We start from the raw sequence: 25,678 nt of genomic DNA on the forward strand, positions 1-25,678 counted from the left end.
TATCCAGGGAACATTTACATGCAGACTATAACAAGTAAGCAAAGCTTTGTCACTCTTCTGATTAAAGGAATTGATTTGACTTTAGGAAGAGTGACTTTAATTAGCTGTGCAAATGCCATTAATTCCAATTAATCTTCTCACACTGTCAAGACAAAAATCCTGGGAGAAGATAAATTGCGGCAAATCAATATAGCCCTTGTTTTTACCAGGAACAGGTGCTCGAGGAAAGAGGAATGTCATTAATGGGTGTCTATATCAAGAAGTATTTATACAAGACAGTAACTCAATGTGAAAAGCTTTTAGATGATTTCTTATATCCTATTTATATATCCATTAATTGTCTTAAATCAAATAGGAAGTGTTTACCACAGAGATTTTGAAAAATTATTATTATAATTCTATGGAAAACTATGCTACAAATTCAAATAATCTTATTTACAGTAGAAAATATGAACATTAAAAACTATGTTCAAATGCATTGTACTCTCCATGTGTTATTTAGTTCAAATACAAAGAAAAGCATTCTGGTCAACATGGTAGCAATGATTAATAGTTACTAAATTGAACCAAAACACCACAGTGAAATACCAATGAGCATAAAGATAAAGTAAAAGATTTCCATATACTAAAGTGAGAGAGATTGTTCACGTTAATAAGGGGTACTTAAAAAAACATGTATTAGTCCAATTATATATATATAAACATATGTAGTCCAATTATATATATATAAACGACTACATATATGTTTATATATATAGTTGGACTACATATGTTTATATATTGATGACTACATATATTTATTTTCATATATATAAATGACTACATATATATTTTTAGTATTATTTTTTATATATGGAAAATATATATATAGTCCAACTATATATATGTGTAATATTTTCCAAGCTCTGATTTCAATTCTTACAAATCACCCTCTTGTTACTTTATTCTCTAGTCAATTTGTCTTTTCTCTATTCAAAAAAATATGTTAACCTGATTCTTACCCTCAAGGCCTTTAAATTTGCTGATCTTCCATCCAGATCTTTGCATGTTCTTTCCAGCAAGTTCTCTCTCCATGAAGACCATACCATCCAAAGTGTCCCTGTCTCAGTCTGTCTGTTGGTGAGTTTATATTTGCTATTTGGCACTTATCATACTTGATGTTATTTTTTTTCTTAATTTGTTACCTCTGTGCTTCTCCCAAGCTCCATGAGTGTAGACATAGGCTCATAACCTATGTTCTCTACCTAGTACAGTGCCTGGACCTTAGTGGGCACTTCATCAATAAATAATAAATAAACAATTCACTAAGCCATGAAAAACAAACACCTTTTAAAAAATAGTAAATTATGGGCCAGGCGCGGTGGCCCACGCCTGTAATCCCAGCACTTTGGGAGGCCAAGGCGGGTGGATCGTGAGGTCAGGAGATCGAGACCATCCTGGCTAACATGGTGAAACCCCGTCTCTACTAAAAATACAAAAAAAATTAGCTGGGCATGATGGCGGGCGCCTGTAGTTCCAGCTACCTCTGGAGGCTGAGGCAGGAGAATGGCGTGAACCTGGGGGGTGGAGCTTGCAGTGAGCCAAGATCGCGCCACTGCACTCCAGCTTGGATGACAGAGCGAGACCCTGCCTCAAAAAAAATAAATAAATAAAATAAGTAAATTGTGTTGATTTATTTATAATTAACATTTATTATGTGGGTTGTGTGTCCCTGAGGTCACCTTCATGCTCTAGGATTTGCTAGAACTCACAGGACTCAGGATAGCTATTATACTCTTAGTACCTGTTTTTTATTACAATGGCAGAACAAAAATTAAAATCATCAAACGGAACATGTGCATGGGGTGAAGTCCAGAAGAAGGAAGAAGCAAACTTCAGGTGTTCCTCCAGCAGACACACACAGGGACATACAATTCTCCCAGAAGGGATGTGTGGCAACCATGGCCAAAATGATGCCGGTTGAGGGAACCTCACCTAAGCCTTGAGGTCTACATGCATGTAAGTAGTTCTCATGTGAACCGACCTCAGCTACTCAGATCCCAGCACCCAGAACAAAAATATGTGTTCACCATAAATCATATTATTAGGATAAACATATCTAGTCACACTTTTCAGGCATACAAAAACATTCTTAGCAGGGAATATTTTATTTTCTAAGGGTTCAGAGGTTATCTCCCAGTAGCCAGTCCTAAAGACAGGGCTTTTTTTTTTTTTTTTTTTTTTTTTAATGCACAGTGTTTCAGCAACCTAGGCCTGCTAAGTTAACCCTTTCCTCCATGACTTGCTTGGCATGTCTGCATCTAACTGGTTCAGAATTTTCTCTGATTATCTAAAATATCCAGTTGTAGAGTCCCTAATATCCTCATTTGTTTAAGTTTAATGAAGGTATGATCAGACACGTCAGACACTGAGCCCCTGGGAAATACAGTCCCAGGGGACTGGGCCTTCTGTTTTGTCCTTAAGAGAACTCAACTTCCCAGTCTATCCCAAATCTATTTTGTTTATGTTCATCTCTATCTGCCCCTGACATTTTATGCTTTGCTTGTTACTCCTGATTGAAATTGAAGTCTCTCACCTGGGCTTGGGATTCAATAATTTCCTGCCACCTTAGGGACCTTCTCCATCATCAAACCTATTTACTATTTTTTTGGGGGGGTTCTCCCCCTCTCTGGTTCCTGCTTGTAATCACATAAAAGTCCCAGAGCAATGTCAATAGTAAAACTAACAAAAAAGAAAAATAATGAGAAACATAATAAAACTTTCTTGAGAAGCTGCCTCCCTCACGCAATTGTTCAGTCTCGTGTCTCACCTTTGCCTCGTTTCCCCAGTGGAGCATATTTGCTGATCAGCTTCCTCGCCTCCCACTATTCCTCTGCTTCTAGCACTCTGGTCTCCTCCTCTGCCTTCCCACTAAAGTGAGTGTTACCAAATTTACCAGAATCCTCTAATTAACATAAGTCAGAACTAATTCTCTATCTCATCTTACATAATTTTTCTTTAATATTTGACTTTATTAACCACTCCTTCTTTCAAGAAGTTCTTTACTCCTCCAATTTCCCTAAATCCATTTTATTTCTCCCCTTTTTCTACTGGCACCACTACCCACACACTCTCTTTTTGCTCTAATCATTCTTCTCCACTCTGGTTTTCAGTTTCTTGATTTCTAAAACAGAGATAATAATACCTATTTCATGGACTTATTGTTATGAAATTATGGGGTTGGCGGAGAAGTTCAAAAACTTCCCTAAGATATGATTGTCTCTTGAATAATGTTTTGATTACTTGGAATTCCATGAGGTTGTAATTTATGGCCAAACCACCTTAAATTATATAATTTATTTATCAATGTAATTTATCTTTTACTTAGCAGATCTTATGTAATTTTTGAAATATCAATTATGACCTTATTTTAAAATTAGAAAGAATGAGGCACAATAAACATGAAATTGTTTCCAGGATCACAGATCAGTAACAGAAACAGATATATGGAATGTTGACTTTATTGGGAGCATTATCGACTTAACTGCACTCACTGATCTTTTGAGTGATTGATTGGTTACAGTTTTGAGTTCTTCCAGGAAAAGTAATTTACATAAACCAAAGAACAGCTGGTTAATGAATTTTACTTCTGAGAAGTTGTTGGGAACACATGGTGTGTTCTTCAGGGAAGCACAGAACTCTGTGGCTGCATTTTATAAACAATGATGAAAGTTTTTCAATTTATGAAGAGATATTTTTCTCAAAGTTTAAACTTTATATTAAGAAATTTATATTTAATAATTTAGACAGGCACAGGGAGCAGCTGCTTCTTTAAGAATTTACAAAATTAATTTCATTTATTTAATATGTATATAGCGCCTTCTAAGTTCTTAACATTAGAAGTACCCTGCATTCCACTGTGAAAAATACAAAGACAAATCAGGATAATTATTTCTTAAGTTATATTTTTAAGGGCATTCCAACATTTGTTATACTCAGCTTGGCTTTGATGGAAAAGCTCACATTGATCCCCCTCCCATCAGGGAAATCAAAACTGAAGACATCGTTTTAAAGTTATCAGCATATAAACAATAGCTAAACTAGGGAGGCAGAAGTCACTGAAGATATAATGATAAATGAAAGAATAATAAAAACAAGATTGGGTCACTGAACAACACTTTACTTTGACTCTTATTGTTGAGTCAATGAAGAAGCTTTTGGGGAAGGCTTGGCAGCCATTTTATAGACAGGATCCTGGTGCACAGACTGGATGGTCCAGACAACCTCCTAGAGAACCTATGCCTGAACATGTACTTTCTAACTACAGTATTCCCTTACTATAATAATAACAAGAACATCACACAAGTATATAACACATACTGTATGGCAGGCATGCTTCTCTGGCACTCTATGATTCATGTCTTCATCACAACAACTCTGTGAGGTGGATGCTATTATTATCTCCACTTTACAGAAGAGGAAATTGAAGTTAAATACTTGTTCCATAGTTATATGATAAATAGTAACAATAAATCACAGAGTTCAGATGTGAACCCAGGCAACTGAATCGTGAGCCTAGTTTATGCTCTTAAATCCTATACTACTTTGTTTCTAGAGAGACTAAAATGTGGCTGCTTTTAATTCCTGTGCCAGCAACACAATTTGCTTATGTAGGTCAGAAGACAAGAAATATGCTGAAATTGAAGAGTTCCATTGGAATCACCTACCTTGATCGGAATCATCAAGGTTGCTGATGTACTCTAAGTGGTTGGAGAAAAAACTGAAGATCTTATTAATATTTTGAACTGATGTCTTCAAGGTTTGTTGTAATATAATTCTCAAAACTTAAATGCCATCTGACTATATTGAGCAATAAGTACTAGCACGAATCATAAAACCTCCAACCAAGCTCTTAGTCTTAGACAAATGATCTATTTTCTATGAGCCTCAGCCTTCTCATCTGTAAAATGGGAATAATAATTATCTACTAACCATCTAGACTTGGGGTTTATCATTTAATAAATTTTTATATGAAAGTACCCTGAATATTACATGAATTGGCTTTTATTTTTAATCCTTCAATGAATTTTTTTTTTACCTATAATCCTTTCGTGTTTCATCTCAATACTCACTCCCTAATGTCATCATGGACTCTAAAATTTTAAGATAATTAAGGTTAAGACAAAGACCACAAGGTGACAGAATATTTTGAGATTTTACTGGCTACAAGAAGACTTCCTTGCCCTGGAATTCAGACAGCATTCTAGTGCAAACCTGATTCAGAAGAGGATGGTTTATAAAATAGAACTAGTTTTAAATTTAGATAGCAAAGCAAATCCCTTTTCATTAATATCATACCCCTTTCAACACAACACCATACCCATCTATACTCAAAGAGGAAAGCCTTGGAGAAAATATCAAGAGAACTGGAAACCTTAACTCTTTTATGTTGTATTGGATAGCTTTCGGCATTGTCAGCATTTACTCATATGCATAAAGAGTTTGTGCTTTAAAAGACAGATATGCATGAGAAATAAATTTGAGATAGAACTAAAAGCATACTTTTCTATCAATTTCCAAGCACAGCACTTTTAGGCTTAGATGTGAGAGTTGGAGGGCTGTATATGAACATGTTTCTAGAGATAGACTTAACACATGTCCAAAATTTATTTAGTGGGAAAGGAAAAGAAAATAGAACCTACATATGGCTAGTCATAAAAAAAAAACCAATCTGATTTAGGAGATACCTTATGAGTGAAAAATTGGAGCAGATTTGAAAGGTTTTTGCATTTTCCAAGTCCACAGCTAACTCAATTTTAATATTAGGCATCCATATCCTTAATGGTATCATAATAATTCACAGCAAATGAAATTTCGATTCAGTTAAATAAAAAGCAGTCAAATAAATAAACACACTTAACCCAAATCATAATTTCCCATTATCTTAAAGATGATGTTTCAGGTACATTAAGTAATAAATTATTTTAAAATAAATATTATGACTTTTTAAGATAATTTATAAATTATTTTTGTAAACAAGAAATTCCTTTAAAATATATTTCTAAAGAGTAAAACTTAAAAAGTCAAAGATGTGACCGGCGCAGTGGCTCATGCCTGTAATCCTAGCACTTTGGGAGGCTAAGGCGAGTGGATCATCTAAGATCAGGAGTTCAAGACCAGCCTGGTCAACATGGTGAAACCCTGTCTCTACCAAAAATACAAAAAATAGCCAGGCGTGGTGGTGCACGCCTGTAATCCCAGCTACTCAGGAGGCTGAGGAAGGAGAATCACTTGAGCCCGGAAGGCAGAGGCTGCAGTGAGCCAAGATTGTGCCATTGTACCCCAGCCCGGGCAACAAGAGTGAAACTCTGTCTCAAAAAAAAAAAAAAAGGTTGACAATGCATGTATACTACAACCTAACAATACCACATTTCCTATAGAAAAAAACTGCTTAAATATAAAATAGGCATAAAATCTCATTGGCACTGTTTTCATTAATACTAAAACAGGAACACAACCTTACCGTGTCCTTCACTCAGGAAATGTAATAAAACATTCTAAGGCTGCTCAGATGAATAAATTAGATTTATGAGTATCGAAATAATAAATCTTTTTAAAAAGTTAAAGTGTGATAATATTCACATATTTTTCTACAAACAAATGTAGCAACATTAAAAAAAAAAAAAAAGCTAAAGAATAATAACATGCCCTTTACAAAGAGTGATTCATTTTGTAGGAGAAGTTATTACTGAAAGTACTGGTGAAGGTGAAGGATGATACTGTATGTGAATTTATAACATGTTGTGTTTTGTATCAGAAAAAAGATCCCTTAGCCAATTTTTGGCCAAATAATATCTATTTAAATGATTGATGAGAACATGGGTACCTGTTATTCTTTGTTCTTTCTATATTTTGAAATATTTTGCAAGCTAAATAACTTAGTGAAAATAGTACAAAAGTGGTAACAGAAAGACAGCTGTTATAGATGCTCTATTAACAAGTTCAACATCTGGAAGGTGACACTCTTCTAGACAGTTGTGAGGCTGTGGGACAGGGTAGAACTCAAGTTGGTGGTTCATAGTCACTAAGTTCCCTTTGGTTTCAAAAATATATGATTCTATGAAATAAATATGAGAAAATCCTTTTGGTGAAGTTTAGTTTAGTTTTTTTTTTTTTTTTTTTTAAAGTCACCTTAAACTAAAATGAACATATAATTCTAAAAGCATTGTGGCTTATTTTGGCTCTGCTGGCTTCAGGATTGTTTTATTCTCATATTGAGAAACGAAGCAAGCCATCACTAGTAAATGAGTGCAGTGGACCCTATCAGTACCCTGCCAAGATCTCCTGGGACCCCTTCAACTTTTTCTGTGCATCCCTCCCTTGGCATGTATGTGCTTTTGCTTCTAATAGCTAGCATCTGTGACTGCCTTCAAACAAATGGCCCAGGCTACTTGAGCCACTGTTGCCTGCTCAGACAGTGGAAAGTGCTTGATGTTTGATTTTCCGCACTTCAAGGCAGTCATAGCCAATGACTGATGGAAAGTGTGAGGTAATGCATATGTGAATTAGCTTGATTTAGCCACTCCACAATGTCTACATATAGCAAAACATTATGTGGTATATGATAAATATACAATTTTTGCCATTTTAAAAAATAAACATTAAAAAATAGAAATCCCACCTCCTCATAGAAGAAACTCTGAGGCATAGTTTGCACAACAGAGCTCCCCATGGCATCAGACTGGAGCCAGGATTTTATCCAAAATCACACCCTTGTTTGACCCCTTCCTTTTCCTGGTTCTGCTTTTTGCGCTCCTTTACTGTTTTCTCCTGGGAACACTTAATAAAGTATTTGCTTGCAAATCCTTACCTTGGGGTCTACCTGAGGAAGTCTGAGGCAAAACAAGCAATTAATGAATTTATTCATTCTTTTAACATGACACTTCATGGATTAAATCATTTTTGTAAGTTTTGTCACTCAAATATGATCATCTCTAAGTTCTCATGAATTCATATCTAGGTCCTATGTAAAAACAGGACTTTGAGTAAGACAATGAACAAATTTCAGGAAAATCTCAGAAAACACAGGAGGATACTTAAGTCCCCTCTGTCAGAGTATAATATTAAGTGAAGAAGTAGGGTTTATTCTCCCCCATGTTATCACGGGCCACTTGATAGGTTTTCTAGCAGCTCCTGGAAAGAGATGGCAGAAGCCATAGTGCCAGATGGTCCGCTGTTGTGCCTGGCACGTGATGTCAGCAGGGCTTGGCAGCATGGTGGCACTCAATGAAAGGAACAGAAGCACTCAGCCATCATGTTGACACTTGGCCAACGCAACAGTACACAAGTGGCTGTGGCACTGGTGCCCAGGAGAGCAGAGCTGCCTGGTGGGCAGACATTTCCTAGCATAGGTAACAAAGGCAATGTCTGACAGATGCCATATGGTACCTGACTGAGCAGTTCTGAGAACACATGTGAGTGACTCTTTGGATAAGGATTTTGCAGAGGGCTAGAGGGTGGCCTGAAGAGTCGGAGAGTAGTGCCAATGGAAAGGGATACCATTATAGTCCATTCATACTATCCGCATGGAGAAATAGTCTATTGGCTTGTCATCATAAAGGCCTATGGCCTCAATTATTGTTTTCTAAAATGTGTAAGGCGAGAAATGGCATTGCTTTTATAAAGCATTTACATTTCTAAGAATGAATGATGAGTGGGTAAATTGTACTTAAGCATCAAAGTTTGGAATATCTAATGTGAAAAAGGTAAGAGAGGTAATTAAAAGACAGATACAGAGATTGCCACACATCAAAGGCCAGGTTGTGATAAAAAGTCATAAATGTGTATATATATCCAGTGAGCATGATAGATTTTCTTCATAAATGTTAAATGTAGTGTTAGAGATGTTTCTTGAAGTTTACAAATGACTAGGCAGATACTGCATAAAGATTCTTGATCACACAAAGCTTCATTTAGGCCAAACAACACACAGCTGTAACTCAACACACACTATTTTTTGCACAATTAGTGTATTTTTATTTTAGACAACAGAACGAAGTGAATTAGTCATACTGCAACTTGAATAGATGAATATGACTTTCTCTCACCTTAATGGAATTTCACCCCACAACTTTGAATTAATGTGCTAGGTAATAAGAAATCATGCTCTTGGCTACGTAAATTATAGAGCATTATTTCATAACTAAAAATAGTTGTGGCATTTACAGAATTTATTCCACTTATACTTCTGTACAGAAAATAAATAATATTAATAAAAGCATCTGTTACATTTAATATATATTGCTTTGAAATGTACATATGAATAGACCGTGAGTAAAACCAATTCTTGTCTAATTTCTATGATTCATCATTCTTTTAATCAGTAATTACTATATTTCTCTATACTCTGCTTTAATGTGTTAATATCCTATTTTCATTTTAAAATTGTTTCCTATATTATACAGCAACTTCAGTAGTTACACGTGATCATATACAAAATTGTTTAAAATACAAGGCTTCCTTAGCTTCTCTCCTAACAAGGGACTTTTAATATCCATTGGAATATACTTTCTGCAGATGTGTTTTTTGAAAATTATAAAAATATAAATAATTACTTTATCAACCAAAAATCTTAGGTCTAGGGTGTCTTTTGAAAGCACTGCGTAAAAGCTGCAAATCCTGAGAATATATTCACTAGATTTTCAATAGTACTCTGGCAATAAAATTTTATAATGCTGTCTGCCATTTGATTATTCTTAGTGTGGGGTGGGAGGAATTATGACTTTAATTATTAATTATTAGAAGCCTGTGCTATTTGGAGGACAGAAATGTGGGATATTTTTATACTTTACAACATTTCTGACATCATTTGCATCCATATCCAGGCCTGATGTCAGAGGGCTCACCACGAATTGCAAGTTTCCAAGTGTCTCAACTTCCCATTTCCACATGTCCTCAAAACTCTGCCTCTGTAACAAAGGGTCAGACAAAATAGTTCGCATTCTAATAGACTGAATCTTTCTTTGCTATTTACAAGGATGGGGCAAATTTCACTTTACTAAGTACAGAAGTGAACTTCGGGAAGTGTCACATTGAGAGAAAAATGTATCCTTTTGGCTAAGTGAATGAGATTTACTCTCAGACAGATAAGATGCGAATTTTTATTTTTCCACTTAGTTAAAAACTTGAGCATTGCACAAATCAATAACTCCTTCACTAAATGCATCAACCCATAATGTTGTACAGTCCCTGGTAACATGAAATATCATATTACATAATCATGTATGTCCTAAGGAGTCAGTATTTGTAGTGGAAAGCAGGCATATTGTGATGGCTAATTTTATGTGTCAACTTGGCTGGGCATGGTGCCCAGTGATGTGGTCAAACATTCTAGACATTTATGTGAGGGTATTTTTGAATGAGATTAACACTGAAACCAGTGGGATTTGAGTATAGCAGAGTGCTCTCCACAATGTAGGTAGACCTCATGTAATCCATTGAAGGCCTGAATAAAACAAAAGACTGGCCTCCTCCCAAGCAAGAGGCAGTATTGCAGCAGATGACCTTTGGGTTTGAAGGTGTGTATATATACACATCCATACAATGCTTCTGTTTCTCTGGAGAACAGTGATACACTTTTGTTTTTTCATTTAGATATTATAGGTTTAAATTCCTACTCCACTGTGTAAGTATTACACGATGTGGCAGATTATCTAATGTCTCTTAGTCTCAGTTTCATTATTTATAAAGATAATTTTTAAAAACAGTAGTTATATAAAATTCTCGGCACCAGTAATGACCATGCAGCTGAAATGAAAAGGTGAACACATTTCCCTTTCTGTACTCTATACTGTATTCATGTTTCTGGTTCTTACATATGAGATTATAAACTATTTGAAGGAAATGAGCGCATGTTATACTTCTTTTTATTACTAAGTATTTAAGACATAACTTCTAGTGGACTGAAAATAGTTAGAAAATAAAACTGTTAGTATATTAATGGAAAATGAGATTATGTGATTTGAAATCGGGCCTGATATTTAATGATTTATTTTTTCCAAACTCCATAAATCATTCTTATTATTTGTTGAAATTCCTACAGAGCATTGCAGTTGTGCTCAGAAATATGTCACATGGACAAATTCAGAATTAAGAGGCAGGGAAATGAACTCTGCCTCAAAGGGAACTGCAAAGGTATATAGTCAAGGGGCATAGATACAGGGAGAAGTAAAGAACTGGGGCAATTGGAAATCAATCTGCCCCAACAATAACTGTACATTAGAAAGATATTTGATAACCAAAGATAAATCTCATATAATTAAAAAGTGGTAGGGCAGTGGGAACATAGAAGGGAGCATAGTAAAATATATAGCCTGCGTGAAATAGAGGAATTACAGATATTTTATGAATATATAATTATAAAGGTAAGCACTAAAGTATATCATTGTTCATAAACTTCTTAAATACCAGAATAACTGACTTTAAATATGAAGAGTACAACCTCAGAAGCTTATAGCTGCGGTGAGCACAGAAAGAAATCCAAAGCAAAAATTTTAAATGGAAAAAATAACGTAATAGAAGACTAAACTTACTTTCATATCAATAAATTTAAATGGCATAAATGCAGTTATTAAAAATAACTTCAAATGGGTTAACAAAGCAAAACTCTATTCTTGAAATGGATGAGACACATCTAAAAGAGAGTGATTAAAAAAATAAGAGTAGGGAGAAAATGATTCAACTTGAATAAGCAACGTTTAACAAAACTATGAATAATAGCATTATTATAAATGCTAAGAGAAAGAATGGCATGCCAAATTTAAATGAATATATAATTCTGTAGAATTGTTTTTAAAATGACTAGAAAATAAACTTTTTTAAATTGTAAGGCAATATTGCAATAATTCATTCATTTTTTTAAAAGTTCAACGAAGTAAAGTGATTCTTTTACTTACAAAGTAAGTCAAGATTGTCCAATCTAGTGTAACAATTTGATGTCATTTTTAAATTACTTTCACTTAAAATAATATTTGATAAATGGGGTTCTATTTATGTCAAAACAGCAACAAACTACAGAAGTACTAATAACCAGAGCTGCAATAAAGCAAATTTTTGTTTTCAAATAAATGTTTCAGCATTAAGATAATTTCAAAGTTTTAGCCAAAAAATAAATGTTTGTAAATTAGTACACATACTAGGAATAATCTCATGACTTTATAAAAGGTATTTGCTGAATATTAAAGTAGGATTTGGAAGAAAAAGTTTTAACTTGTAGAATAGATCACATTAAATATAATCTCAAAGTACGTGAGAGCAAAAAGGTGAAACAATAAAAATTATTTTACTATCTTAAACGTTGACTTTTAACACTTCAAATTACTACAGATAAATTAATCCAAGGTATATTTAATAATGGCATCTATACCTACTACTTTAAAATTATTAATGGAAAGCACTAATTGTTTAATTATATAAAAATGAACCTTTGCATTTCAATACCTTATTTAAGACTAGAATTTGAACATTACACTAAACTACTTAATACATTAAAGTGACAGACCCTGGAAAGGCCACTACTCAAACATCCTGAATTAATTAATCTGCTCAAACTGCCACAGCAAAATACCATCCACTGTTGAAGTTTATTTTCTCACATTTCTGGAGGTTGGAAGTCTGAGTTTAGGGTGCCAGCACAGTGGTATCCTAGTGAGGGCTGTCTTTGTGGCTTGCATATGGCCACCTTCTCCCTGTATTCTCATATGGTTGAGATAGACAGAGAGAGCAATCTCTATGGTATGTCTTTCTATAAGCGTACTTGCCATAATGTGGGCCGACTCTCATGACCTTATCTAAAGCTAATTACCTCCCAAAGGGCCCATCACATTAGAGGGTTAGGGCTTCAACATGTGAATTTTTTCTTGTATTTAAGGAAAACAAAAAGCTTATAAAGTATGAGACAAGAAAAATAGAGCAGTCTGAGCTATGTGAGGTAAGCAAAATTTATCAGGTCCAGAGAGATTAGAGTATGAGAAAACTTCCGTCACATAAACCTCCACTCTTCTGTTCTCCCACCCTGGCAGCCATGCCCCCGGGAAATAGTTTAAATGCATTTTGTTCTTTTCTTCTCTGTAGTTTCTTAACTAGCTGCCACACCCATCATCTTCATGTTCCTGGAATTTGTGATACAGGGAACAATGTATAACCAATCAATAGGTTATGTTATTTTAATATTAGTATAAATTATTGGTACACAACTTAGGAACTGCCTCTTCCTTTCTCCTTTAAATACTTAACTTGTAGAGGTGCTCGCAAACGAGATATTCCCGATAAGTCCTGCTCTTGCAAAGGAAGCAAGGCGTTCCTTCCCTGCAAACAGGGAGGACAAAGGAGCCAGCTGCTAACAGCAGACCCTCGGGGCTTGTTTATGTGTAAACATCTCGAAAATCCAGAAAGTCAGGGAAAGGTCAGAAAAACAACAATGTGTCTTGTGACTTGGCAACATTCCACAAACGACTGTATAAAATAAAGCAGAGCGCGCCATTCGAGGCGGCCGCCATGTTTATCTTGTGTGTTCATTCCTTTGTTTAGGAAACACGCGGACCCCAACATAACTTGCATCCATGCTCCCAAGGTTACAGTCCTCAAATTTGCCCAAATAAACTTTCTATTTATATGAATTTTGCCTCAATTTCTTCTTTTAGCTTGACAAGTACTAGTCACAATATGTGGGACATACCAAGCTTTAATCAATGACATCTATTACTGCTGCTACTACTACTACTTGCAATAATACTATGTACTATACTCTCTTAAGCAATAGGCATCACTAAAAACAGAATTACAAAATGCACACAAAGTTGTTTGCTTTGTAGAAATGATTCATTACAGTGTTTTCTAAGTTCTGAACTCACCAAAAATGAACATAGAAACTTCATGACAACAAACATATAAGCTTAATTGTTGGCAAATCACAGCTGGAATACACATCTTAGGCTTGTTACATAAATTTTCTATTTCTTTTCTGTTCCCTCAACTGTCTCATGCACTAATCCCTGGTCACACACTGGGCGATGGCAGAGCTGGACTGACTTATCTGCTAATATCACAGAAGCAGCAGGAGCAGAGAGAAAGATTGTTTATGAACTGTGGCAAGCCGTATAAAGGAATAAGAAAGAAGATGAGGGGTATGGGGACAGGTTGACTTCTCCCCTTCAGAACTGTTTTTCCCATTCTGACCCAGTTAAATAACTGGATTTATCACAGATCACATTTTCTGTAAAGAAAAGTAAGTATGGACTGAAAAATTCAGCTCTCTCCCCTCACATTTCTTAGATGACTGAATAAAACTCCTATTTAATGGAGAAAGTAAGGAAAAGAGGAAAAGAGAGTCGCTTCCTATAAAGCGTTATATTTTAAAAAACAACAGCAGTCTTGACACAGTGGCTCATATCTGTAATTCCATTGTTTGGGGAGGCTGAGGTGAGAGGATTGCCTTGAGACTAGGAGTTCAAGACCAGCTTGGGCAACATAGCCAGGCACCATCTCTGCAAAAAATAAAACATGACCTGGACATGGTGGTGTGCACCTGTAGCCCCAGCTACTCAGGAGGCTGAGGAAGGAGAATCACTAGAGCCCAGAGGTTTCAGGCCGAAGTGGACTATGATTGCACCGCTGCCCTCTAGCCTGAGGTGACAGAGTGAGACTCTCTCTAGAACAACCACCAAAAAATTGATTTCAGAATAACTTACCAATCTTATTCATTCTGAACAAATTTTCTATGATTATTTGAGGTCAGAACTATAGGAAAATGGCTTAGCAGAGCTCCTCCCCTTGATGAATGAGAAAAGGAGAGAGATAAAGAGAAACAGAAGCTTTGTAGCGTAAAATGTACAGTAGGAAAGTTTCTCGACTATAAAGCATGTACTATGTATATGCATGTATGCATGTGTGTGTGTGTATGTATATATATATATAAAACCAAGCTGCTTGCTTACATGACTGGATAGTTGGCTCCATAGAATCATGAGTATGAATTGTGTGTAATATCGCATTTACACTAGCAGATTCCTGGTTTTCCTGTCATGATTTGTAAAGTCTTCATGGGTTATCATTTATTAAACCCTAAGTAGAATCTAAAAAACTTGTACTGATACCACCAAGTTTCTTATGTGAAAGATACTTTGAAATGTTTTTTTCTGGTAGAATGTACCTCAGTTCTCAGTTTCCTCTACAGTTCCATATTTTGAGGGAAACTAGCAGTTCTAAAGGCGAGTTGTAGTGGACAGTTGTTAGTTTTGACTTTCAAGAATGTTACCCATTTTTGGAAGCTCTACCCCAACATCCTACTGGGACATCACCCACTCTTGGAAGGGCTGTCAGTTCCTGGATATTGTTTAGTTCTCTTCACCCCTATCTTGAAGGATGCAGCATATGACCCAGTCCTATGTTAGTCTCTGCCTTGCATTCTCCTGCCTACATTGATTAGTTCACGGACAATTGTAGCCCTGAATCTATTGCAGAGAGCCTCAAGAAAGAGAAGTCAAGATAGAGGAATAATCTTGTAAATAAGAAGAAAATGAGAAACAAATCCAAACAATGCATTTTTCTTATCTGATAGCTAAAGGCCTCAGGGCTTTTCTAGAAGCTGTTCCCACTGCCTAGAACTTGGTTTCACAGAAAGTCATATTGCATATTCTCTTACTTCCTTCAGGAGCTTCTGCAAATATAAATGAGAGATGCTTTTCCCCCACTTTATCTTATTTTCTTATTCCAAAGCTTTCTAAGGTACTGTTATGTAGCATATATATTTGTTACTTTATTATTTTCCTATTCTACAGAGGAGGGTTTATTTGTTTTGTTCACAGCTGTATGGCCAGTACCTATCATGAATTCTGAAATATAGTAGAAATTTAAGTGAGATTTATCGAATAATTTTTTTAAAAAATCAAACAAGGATTATCTATTTAATTAATATTCTAAAATTAAACACACAAAAAGTTGCAAAAATGCACTATGAAATCAAACATATCTTTCACCTGGATTCACCAATTGGTAATATATTGCCACATCTGTTTACTACCAGCCTATGTATATCAACTTTCCTTTTGCCAAAGAATCCAAGAGTACACATTTTCTTTTCCAAATATTTAAGGCAATTGTACAACTAGCTGGTGAATAATGTCACAAAAAGTAACAACAGTAAAAGCAGTCCTACAAAATATCAGCATTACACTGTGCAATCTCAAAAGATAAAACTAAAAATAAAATCAGTTATTTTTTTCTCCTACCTATATGGATTTTTATGAACAAATCATAATAGAGAGCAAATCTAAATGAATATTCAGCTCTACATTTATTAGATAATTAAGCCTGATGGGAAAGAATGATTTTGTGTAGTGGGTCATATTGCTGGGTTCTTTAATATTTATCTTCATTAATTTTGTCCTGTATTTGCATATGAAGTGTTCTGGGTTAGAGACAGATTTCTTATTAAATGACTCACAGTAAATAATAACTGTGTAACCCCCCTTGCCCATTGCTCTAGTTCTTACCCTTAGGATGACGCTATGAGAGCCAGAGCAAGTATCCTATGTGAATACCATTGGTATTGACACCCCATACATGGGTAAGTCAATAGGAAAAATTGTCTTTCTCTCCTTATGAAGAAGGAGTTCTGCTCCCCTAAAAGGGACTCCTTATACTAGCTCTTCAATATATCAATACAATATCTTACTGTGATCCAGATAGCCTTAAGTGTCTCCAGCTTATATGACCTAGAGATGCCTCCAAATTCTAGGCTACATCCTTTTTGACAGGGCTTTACCAAGGGACCTTGTCTAGATTGTAACCATTGGCCCTTTCTAGGAGATAAGAGGAGTTTTACTATTCTTTCAGATCAGAGCAATTACCAAAGTCTGTACATCTGATACTCACATTATGTGAAGAGTCTCATGAGGCTAGGGTTTTTCATGAGCACTGAGAAAGCCAAGGTTTTATTTCCTCATACATGGTTAAATAAAGGATCGTTTCTTCAAAATAATAAGTATTTATAAATACAACTGTTTATAATTTTAGTCACTTTTCTGTAGTAACAAGAAGAACCTAAATCACGTCCAAGTCTCTTCTAAGCTAAAAGGGAGGTCTTCATTCTCTTTAAAGGTTCCAACTCGCACCTCTCCATAGCTTTAAAAAAAAAAAAAATTTACATTTTCTGGAGACAGGGTCTCCAGGCAGTAATGCAGTAGTGCAATCATGGCTCACTGCAGCCTTGACTTCCCAGGCCCAAGCAATCCTCCCACCTCAGTCTCCCAAGTAGCTGGGACTACAGGTAGTTGGTACCAACCTGGCTAATTTTTTTTTTTTTTTTTAATTTGTAAAACAGAGCTGCTGCCTGGCCAACATGGTGAAGCCCGATCTCTACTAAAAATACAAAAATTAGCTGGGTGTGGTGGTGCATGCCTGTAATCCCAGCTCCTCGGGAGGCTAAGGCAGGAGAATTACTTGAACCCGGGAGGCAGAAGTTGCAGTGAGCTGAGATCGCACCACTGCACTCCAGCCTGGGTGACAGAGTGAGACTCTGTTTCAAAAAAAGAGAGAGAGAGAGATAGAGAGAGAGAGAGAGAGAGAGAGAAAGTTGGTCCTGAACTGCTGCATTCAAGCAATCATCCCATCTTGGCCTCCCAGACTGCTGGGATCACAGGCACCAACCACCACCATGCCCAGCCCTTTTCCATCCTTGAATAGCCTAGTTTTTCTTTAAAGAGTCAGTACTTCGTATCTCGGCTTTGTAACTTGCAATCATTATTCAAAATGTCTTAATCTGGCCCCTGCACCTGCTTCTAGACTTGAAAAAATCTCAGTAAAGTCTGTTGCAATAATCCTTAAATTGTTTAAAATTATGATCACTCTTTTTGTTCAGATTTTATTTAGATTGTGTTTCAGGAACTGAAATTTCAATACTTCAATATGTATTGAGGATTTATAATATATGATTTTCCCCTCAGTGTATTTGTGGAATGAGGAAATTCCAGATAAAGATGAAAAAGAATGTTAAAGTTCTAAAGTGGTAATGATCACAGTGCCATGGCAGTACTGAAAGCAGTCTCCCACGGTGGAAGCAAGTCAATACCTGGGCAAATTGTACAAGATGTGGTTACAGTAGGGAAGGACGAGTCAATCACTGAAGCACTGACTGCCTGTGAAAGCATTTGGAGCTTAGTTACAATGAGTCATAATGCAATGGGTAGGCTTTGAGGGATTTAACATAGAAGTATTTATGGCTAGAGGTTGTATGAAGAGGTATAGCAGAAATTGTAAATGCCATAGGGTCATTTTAGTTACCTGTGTCACATTCCCAGCTCCCGCCCCCACAAAAAAAAAAAAAAAAAAAACTTATATGGTAATTATGTTGTTTTAATGTACCTATAAATCAATGTTCATTACAAATTTTCTATCAATAGATAATTGATCATGGCTATGCTTGAAAATAAATATCTTGCCTATTATAGGTTTTTACATATTTAAAATGAAGATATTGGGCAAGATTGACACCTGAAAGTCACAGACCTAAGACCTGTTCAATTCTTTAGTATGACTTGTTCATGCTTAAATTGATAATGTAATGAGCTGTAAATGTACATTAATTTCAGACTATTAAGTGGTTATTTATAATAAACATATCTTTTGGTAGGTAGTAGAGAGGGCAATGGGTTCAAATTTGAAGACCTACATTCAGCTTACAGCTTTCTGCTATATTCTGTATTTATTTACTGATATATATTTAACCTTTTGTTAGCCAGTTTCCTCATCAACAAATTTGAGCATACACACAGTATATATAAAATTGCCATTTTAATTTTTTCTCTTGGTATAAATGCTCCATGCTATGCTACAGAGATATTTACAATTTTTTATCTTCATCTTAAAAATATATTGTGAGACACAAAACCTTTATTTAAAAACCAGTTTTGGGGAAATGCTATCTATTTCATTATGGTCACGTTTACTTACAATAATATGTAGCAGTACTCTATGACAAAAAGCCAGCATAAAAACCTTATTGCTAAACTATTCACACCTTATAATACTCTTGATAGATTTGCACACATGGAGAGTTTATTTATGCTTTCTAGATTGTTTTTTAATATTTGCTATTAATTCCACATATTCTCACTTTATTTGAAGAAAAATAGTCAAAAATTTTAGATTATTTAACAGGAATTATTCTTACTATGAATAATGTGTGCTCACTTTCGAGAGGTTTTAATTATAACTTGTCTTTGGAAAGAAAAAGTAACTCCCAGTAAAAATTCATGTAACATAGGCATGTACTTTTTAGAACTTTTTCTCATGATATTGTGATAGGATTGGGGTAGGTGACATTATTGAACTATTCTATTTCACACATTTGTAAGGGAACTCTGAACACTCAATAAACACTTGCTGACTGAGGACTTGAAAATTCTTACTCTAGCTCAGAGGAGCTAAACAATTGCTATATATCATCTTTATTCCTGAAACTATACAGTGTCATTTCCTTTGTATTTGGTTTACAAATCTGTGTTGAAGACAAATATACTAGGACATACTCACATATTTAGCTATAATTTTTATATTTATATGCATATGGATTGTGAGTTGCATGTTTGTGTTTATGTATGTAGTATTGAAGGTGAGATGAGGAGAGAAAGGGATTGCCATGATTTGTCAATATGATGCCTTATTTGAATCTCCCTTTAAAAATAATTTTGCATATATAATTCTCATGAGTATTGAGTTTCTGAGGAAGTAGGGTACTTATTTATATTCAATACAAATTGTTCACTCATTCTGGATTATTAGTTTCTTATCAGAAAGTATTTGGGGTAAACTGCCTACAGTTAATTTGTATATCCCAACATGAGTTTTATTAATGCCAAAAGGAATAACAAGACAGCATCAGTGGCGTTAAGCCAACATAAATAGTGTTACTGCATAGCTACTAAATATAGACCTTTAATCAGTTCTGCAAAACCATTGTGAGATATTTTGCACTGTTTTCCCAGTATTGTGTTTGTATACCCATATATACCATACAATACACACCATGCATAACACTGTATACATACACATATACATACATATATGCCTTCTAAGTGTATGTGCAATTATGTGTGTATGTAAGAAAATTCACTTCAAATCTATTTATAAAGTATTATCAGAAAAATATGAATATTCTACAGGAAATTAGAGGTGTTTTTCTGCATCTAAACTGATACTTTCCTTCTGACAACCAACAATTACCAAAAGAATTTTTTAAGTGCTTGTGAAACTCAGGTTTATAAATCCCATTCCCTTTTAGAATGTTTGGAAAGAAAATTTCTTTTACTTTCATTTTTGAAAGCACAGTCCACATTCCACTTCTTAAATATTTTCTAGACAGTTTTATAGAAAGAATGTGAAAGGTTGTAGGCATTTGCTCTTTCTGTAAGGTTTCACTTTATTCCCTCTAATGTTTCCGCCTTCTAGTTGTGTGACTTTCACCAAAATACTTAGACACCCTGAGCCTGTTTCTTGTCTAAATAGAAAAGATAATGGCAATATCTATCTCATAATAATTTTGGGAAAATTAAATGAGGTCCTATTTCTTATATGCTTAGCATTAAGTAAGGATTCAATAGTGTTAGTGCTCATCAGTTTCATCATCATCACCACATGTATTCTATACATGGATTCCAATTTTCTACTGTGCTTAGATACCAATGTAAGTTTTTAGGAAAGATGGCAGCTCTGCAGACTTCCTCTGGTTTAAAATTAGTAGTAATTTTTTTTGTCATGAACTGTCTAAACCCTATTTTTCTTAAGATTTCAATCTACAAATCTTATTATATTATTTAAAATTTACCTATTTCTATCTAAAAATAAGATTTTACTTATTCTGTAGAAAATATTCGGATTGTCTCAAACTAAAAAGACTAAATTTCCTTAAATGTCTAACTCCATTCACAAAATTGGATTGTTTCTTAAATATTTTAAACTTCGACTTTATATTTAAAATATTTGATTTTATTTTTAAGCAGTTTGAAAGCTTGACAGAATATAACCCAAAGAAGCAAAATATTTATTAACCCTTAATCAAATCATATAAATCTAATAAATTAAACTTATGGTAAATCAACTTATTTTGAAAATGTAAACAATTAATACATTTAGTCAGGCTTTCCTTATATTGTCTAATTTAAAATCATAGTTTTTTTAAGACAGAGTCTCGCTCTGTCACCCAGGTTGGAGTGCAGTGGCACAATCTTGGCTTACTGCAATCTCTGCCTCCTGGGTTCAAGCAATTCTCCTGCCTCAGCCTCACAAGTAGCTGGGATTATAGGCATGCACCACCATCCCTGGCTAATTTTTGAATTTTTAGTAGAGACAGGGTTTCACCATGTTGGCCAGGCTGGTCTCAAACTCCTGACCTCCAGTGATCCACCAACCTCGGTCTCCCAAAGTGCTGAGATTACAGGCGTGAACTCCCATGCCTGGCCCGTAAGTTTAATATCAATTACACATTTCAAATTAAACTTTCAAGACTAAAATGCTGAATTTTCTCAAAAATAAACATTTAATTAAAAATACACAGATTATGCTGAACTTATATAAAATTAATATTTACTTTATCTTATCAGCTCTATACTCAAACCTTTATCTTCCAAGAATAAAATAACCACTTACATGATTAAAAACAAAATTACCATCTCAGAGGGACTAAGATTATTTTATTTTTTATTGTATTCTTTTCAGCTTTCTATGTCATTAAGGAAAGTCATAAAAAAGGAACAAAAAGCCACTACAATTATTTTAACCTTTAAGCAACTGTTCTCAGTTCCTCCCAAGTCCACAGGTCAATACACTGAGTCCTTTTTACAGCTGTCACATCTACAAGAGATCACAAGTGTCCAACCCTTCGCAATCTAAGATACAAAATTTTCTTCCATATTATTCTACAACTATACCTAGATTAGGTTCAACTAATTACTCAAGAATTGGACTTTGCACTCCTTCATTATCTGTCTTTGCTGCTTACCCACAATTTGTGACACTTTAGTACTTCTTGACTTACAGTCAAGTTTTTGGCTACCTCTGCTCTTACTCTCACAATGTGGTTCTCTATAGTCACTGTAATGACTTTTGGTATTCCTAGTATTTCCAATTTTTCCTTCATTTGTACTTTATTAAACAAGGTCACCGAACTATGGCCCAAGGGCCAGATCTGGACACCTTATTAAATTATTTATCATCTATGGCTATTTTGCAATAGTGGCATATTTGAGTAGTGTAACCAAAACCATATGGCCTACAAATCCAAAAATATTTACTCTCTGGTACTTTACAGCAAACTTTGGTGACTTGTGTTTAATTTACATTAATATTAGGTATTCCTGGAATCTTAACTCAAAACATCTAGTTGTCCTAACATTTCAATAGTTTGGTTATCATAGCAGCTGGCTATGGAATTGGTCTCATCCTCTTGAAACTGATTCCCCTGAAACATTTTATCAAAAAGGGCAATTGTATCCACTGTGTACTTTTAGAAAAGGTAGACCTGCTCTCCTTTTTCCTTTCAGACTTTAGCTGCCTGAACTAATTTATACCCGAAGCTTAATTAGCTCCCTAACTGTATCTCCTATAAGTTGTCTTAGCAACGCTTGGAAAATGGGCATTTAAAATTGCTTTTGAAAGAGACCTGTTCAAAATGAAATAAAACATTTTAATATGAAAATATATAGGATTTTCAAACAGAGTCAAGATAATCCTGACCTCTGAGAGGTTACAATTTGAATATATTGAAGGGTGTGGAAATAAACCTCAGATCCCTCATCATGAAGAAATGCTTTCCTGTGAATATAGAATGAAGAGTAATTTTTATACTGTCAAGTTATTTAATCATATATAGTAAATATGAGGTTGATTCAAGATTTCTGTGTATCTTTTTAATTTAAAAAGGCAATTTACAAATATTTATTAGTAAATTACTCTTTACTCCACATTAGGAACATGAGTCAAAATGAGCAATCCCCCCTAATTCTAAACTATTTGTATGTTTATAGAGGAGATGCATGTTTATGAATATAATTATCACACAGCAAGCTACCCTAAGTGCTGTGAGAAATGTATTTTGCACAATGGGAGCACATGAGATTCACTTAAACCAGAAGGTCTGGATGGGTTTATTGAGAAAGTCACAATAAGCCGTACCTTGAAATATGGGCGTTTTCTGAGGTGGAAATGAAAGAGACAAGTTTTTCAGATCAAGGGAACATGTGTACCAAATATCCAAGCTAGAGATTAATCTTTTTAGTGCTACTAATTTCCTGGTATAAAATGGTTGCAAAATTTATCATTAATAATATTCTTGTCAGTAATAAAACTATTCAGCCAGTCTTGTACTCAAATTTTAGCATTACACTTAAATGCTAGATATTCGTTATGCAAAATAAAATTGTGATTTGAAAAGGCCATTGAAGTTTAAAAAGAAAAAACTATAAACAGGCAATTGGTCTTTCCATGGTATATAGCTTTTCAAAAAAAGACTAACCTGCTGCTGCAGCATTTTAAATATAGTATCAATAGCACAATTCTTTTTCTAATTTTCTCTATTAAATTTGTTCTTTCTTATATTCTGAATAGCATTTCATTAGAAAATACAAATATTAATATTTGAGGCCACATGCCAGGAGCATCACAAAAATATTCATTTATATTTAAAACTAGAAAAGAGGCTACTCTCACATTTTCTTAAATCATATTTAATAAACAAAGTACTATTTTTTTCTAGGAGGTGCTGATCTCATGTTGAATACATGTGTGGCACAATTACACACAGAGATTGCTTCTTACTCAGGAAGCAAGTTGAATTGAAGGAGCACAATACCATCTAGTGTCAGCTACACACAGCATCTACTAACTAACATGGAGAAGAATGGTAGACTAAACTAACATGGAGAAAAGAATGGAAAACAAACCCTGTGCCCTTTCTTAAATAATCTGATAAACGAATGTATTATCTAGCATTGGGTGCTTCCTGCCCCTCCCTTATCTTTCATTTATTTTTGTACCAAAATTGTCAAGAAAAAAATATCAGTTTTCTCAGTAATAGTCTGTTTTGCTGTTGACCCCACAATCGCCCAACAGATTACTAAGCAATACTTCTTAATTGTGTGATCTGTTGAGTTGGGACCATGTCAACTCATAGTAATGACATTCCGAAAATTTACTATAGTACCATTTAGTAATATTTCAGTCTCATTTGGAATATTTTGGTAAGTCTATTTTCACTGATTCTTGCCTTTTGTCTTCCATTGCAGTGAAAATGTGACATGTCCCCAGATTGGACTGGATGAGTTGCTTCAGGAAGTCGAATGTTTTGGGAATTTAATTCAAATTTAAATGAGGTTTCCTGCATGTTTGGTCCTTATACTTCAGGAGCCGTGGGTGCCAGAGCCCTGTCCTAGGAATTTGTCTCTTCTGAAAATTGCTCTAGGGATTGGTTTTACTGATTGGACAAAAAATAAGTATTTTGAACCAATTATAACAAAACAGCTCATTTCTCTTTCACATACATCATGCAATGTCTTCACAATCAGATTATGAGATTTCTAATTACAGAAGAGGATTTTTATATTTTCTACTAAATATATTTATACTTTCTAGCAACATTTGTCCACAAAAGTTACTGAAAAACAGCTGTTATCTGGAGTGTGGCTTGAAATATATCCTGCTATTCTAAAATGGTATTGATAAGATTTATAGTTGTCCTGTTGCAGGGATTTCCTAAGAACTCAATCCACAGCTCTTCTAACATGTTTTGACAGCTTTATTGAGATATAATTTACACATTAAAAAACTGCATGCATTTAATATGTACAATTTGAATATTTTTGGCATATCTATGCCCTTAGGAACTTATCATCTACAACCAAGACAATCAACATCTCCATCAGTCCCCCAAATTTTCTTCTGTCCCTATGTAATCCCTCTTCCTACCTGCCATCACTAGGCGGTATGGGCTGAATTGTGCACTGCCCATCCTCTTCCTTCCCATTTTATGTATTGAAGTCCTAATCCCTAGCACCTCAAAACATGACTGGTTTGGAGATAGGCCTTCAAAGAGGTCATTAAACTACAAAGAGGCTGTTAGGATGAGCCCTCATCTGATCTCACTGTTGTTCCTGAGAAAAGAAAATTAAGACACACAAAGAGATACCAGGGTATATTTACACACAGAGAAGACCGCATAAGGTACAAACAGAGAAGGCAGCCATCTGTAAGCCAATGAAAGAAATCTCAGAATGAAATTAACCCGCCAACACCTGATTTCAGACTTCTAGCCTCTGAAACTGAGAGAAAATATCTATTGTTTAAACCATCAGTCTGTGGTACTTTCTTAGAACAGCCCTAGCAAACTATCATACCATGCAGTCACTGACTAGTCTTCTGTCACTACAGATTAGATTGCATTTTCTGGAATTTTATATAAATGTAATCTTTTGGTCCGGCTTATTTCATTCAGTATAAGTTATTTGAGATCCATCCATGTTGGACTGTATCAATAATTCATTCCTTTTTATTACTGAGTAATACTTTGTTGAACGGATATACCACCGTTTGTTCTTCCATTTATTTGTTACTGAACGTTTAGGTTGTTTTCTGGTTGAACTATTACAAATCA

This window comes from Mandrillus leucophaeus, unplaced genomic scaffold, assembly GCF_000951045.1.
Source record: "Mandrillus leucophaeus isolate KB7577 unplaced genomic scaffold, Mleu.le_1.0 Scaffold965, whole genome shotgun sequence".
In the NCBI taxonomy this organism is placed as follows: Eukaryota; Metazoa; Chordata; class Mammalia; order Primates; family Cercopithecidae; genus Mandrillus; species Mandrillus leucophaeus.